The sequence below is a fragment of the Macadamia integrifolia genome, chromosome 8 (genome assembly GCF_013358625.1).
Source record: "Macadamia integrifolia cultivar HAES 741 chromosome 8, SCU_Mint_v3, whole genome shotgun sequence".
Classification (NCBI taxonomy): domain Eukaryota; kingdom Viridiplantae; phylum Streptophyta; class Magnoliopsida; order Proteales; family Proteaceae; genus Macadamia; species Macadamia integrifolia.
The window spans coordinates 14,171,999-14,175,064 of NC_056564.1; positions in this window are offsets into that span (position 1 = coordinate 14,171,999).

Consider the following 3,066-nt stretch of genomic DNA (forward strand, 5'->3'; position numbering starts at 1 on the left):
TATTCCCGTGCAAGATACAATCAACTTTTTGGGAGGTTGGGAGATCATTTTGCATTTTTGAAGAGAGATGATCTATCTGATATACTTACAAGGGCATAGATGCAAGAGCCACATTTCCAGACAGAAAACTTTCTCTTAATACTGTGCTATGGTATTTTTGAAACCTTGGTGCTTTCTTGCTTATTCTAATAATAGATTCATTTGTTTTTTTCTTGGGAACGTGTAAGATGCTATTCCTTTTATTTAAACTATTCACTAAACAAAGAAAATATCTATGTGTGGTTGATAACATCAACTTTAAATCCGACGTTTGCTTTGGTCTCTGTTTGTGGTGACATAAGTCTCTACCTACATTCATAAATAATGAAATCTCACAGCAAAAAGGTCTACTAAACACAGATTAGGTATTACTAAAACCTATCACAAGAATCTTTTTACAAAAATTTCAACTAATATTATCAACTAATCAGTTCATTATTAGACCCTATCGTGATATTTGGGTCCCCAAATACATTATTAATTACAGTACTCATTCATTTCTCTATCGCCAAATATGACTTTTCAGTACTCATTCATTTCTCTATCACCAAATATGACTTTTCTTGTAGTGAAAAGAATGTTCCATAAGCACGAGTCAATTCATTAATAGGCAAGTCTTCAATTTCTTACAAAATTGTTTCACCTATGGTGGAATTGCTATGTTGAATGAAATATTAATTACATGCAAAGAATCATCATTTTGGATTTCGTAGGTCCACAGATTCTATTTAGAATGAAATTGTCAAAATGTGACAGCCATTCGTATGGTTTACCCATGATTTCATTTAATTGAAACTTGGAATGCCTATAGCTTGTTCACTAAGCTGCCAGGGAACCATATGTCCTCACACAGATTATTATTTATGGGGAAAAAGAACTTTCCTTGATTAGGCGGTCTCTATACCAATACGGGGGTTAATGAAATAGCACCCATGGGCATCAAAGGGGGGAGTTTTCTGGGTTTTACAGAGATGGGAGTCATTTCGCCACCCTCTATCTGAGAGCAGGGGCTGCGTGACTAGGGAAATGCTTATTTTCCCTCCATTTATTCATTTTTAGAGGAGTGAGAAAAAATGAATTAATTCTTTTCTATAAGTGGCGTAATCTACACTTGTGGCTCAAATGCACTTTTCCCTATTTTACTGATGATACTTTCCACAGAGAGAGAGAGAGAGAGAGAGAGAGAGAGAGAGAGAGATCCAACAGTCAAAATGTTGGTGGGACAATTGATTCTTGTGGTTTCGTAGAGCATTTTCAACAAGATAACCCTAACACGAGAGGACTAAGTTGGACCAACTTATACTGTACTAGTTATCATACTAATAGCACTGTCGGGCTACTAAGTTGATATGGAAGAATTGTAACACCACATTTTCTGGGTCCCATCGCTTAAACGTTTGTTTTCCCTTGATCATTTTTTCTTCTTAGGAGAAAGGATAGAGATAGCGGACCTTGAAAGTCACCCTATGTGACGTAGTTTAGCTGCTTACGAATCAAAATCCTCTGTTTTTCTCATCCCTGTTTTTCCTTGTTTTGCTACCTGCAGAACACAACACGTGGACAACAAAGGATCCAACGGTCAAGGTTGGGTGAGGATTATTACATCTGGTCCATTGGTCTTAAAGTTGTCCACGTGTTGTGTTCTGCAGGTAGCAAAACAAGGGAAAACAGAGATGAGAAAAACAGAGGATTATTTTCCGTTGCTTACTTGGTCTTCGAACAGTAAGAATGTCTCAGCCCATTCCAAGCTTGCCTTACTCTCATGTTGAACATTTTGGGGATGACTCTAGACTAGGCTCAAAAGACCAGCCCAAGCCTTAAAATTTTCAGGAGGGCTTTGAGTAGGCTTTGTGGCTCACTAGGCAATTTTCAGAAAATGTAATTAATATTCTCTGCACCTATGTTCGTCGACATGTACATGTGAGGATCTAACATTCGTTTACTTCCATATATTTTCCCTTTCTTCACTCTATAATAGAGGACCCAATGCAATTCTTGCTCCCCTACTAAGAACTTTACCATTCCCCAAACATTTGGCATAGGTGGTCAAGTTGGCATGGTAGATCAATGCTTTAATGATCCAATTTCAACTCTTACATAAAAAATGAACATTCTAAAGTCAATGAATTAATATTGGGGCCATCTTATTATGATCTGAATTCCATCGGGCATTAAAGGTAGGACATAAATGGGACATTTTGGAGGAAACTTATAGATATACTTAATCAGAGTACAATTGACAAGGAAACAAGGAGATGTATATCATCTAACTTCAGAAAATTGAAACCAGAAAACCTACAAAAACTCAATTTCTTTTGTTTGATTAAAATGGTTTCTTTTCTCTAACGGAACCGGAATATGGAAGTGAGAAAATATTGTGTTTGACAGTTTCAGAGTAGAAAAGGGAGACTTTGTTCTTCTTTTGAAAGGGGCGGAGAAGACAAGAGGAAAATACTGAATATGAAGGAGTGGTGGGTCTTTTATGGCAAACATTGGACCCAATAGAAGACCATATCTACACGTAAGTACACGATGAGTGTGACCATCATCTTTTGTTTCTCTCCCATCAAATATGATAGATCACAATACAGAATGCTTACTGATAGCATTGCATGCTGACTTAGCATGCCAACAAAATCAACAATTTGAAGTACTAATTGACTTTCTTTGGATAAAAACTTGAGTAGGTAGAGATGTTGTAAGTGCTCTTTAAACTACCGGAGACCATAGCACTTTTGGCACCTTATTCCCACCATTTTCTAAGCAGTTGCTGACGAGAGCCTTCTTAAGACTAACACAGTACTTCTGGGGCATTGTTGTAACTAAAGTTGGTGAAAAACATTGTAATCTTATTTTTGTTCTTGGGTTAATCTTGAATATAACATACTTCTTTCAATGAAGTTAAATAATTCCATTTCCCACTACTCATATTTACACAATTCCTAAAGTCAATTCATTTACTGACCCAGTCCTTCGGCCTTTGAGTAAAAAACACATTACCTGTTTCTCTTTTTCCTTTTTTTTTTT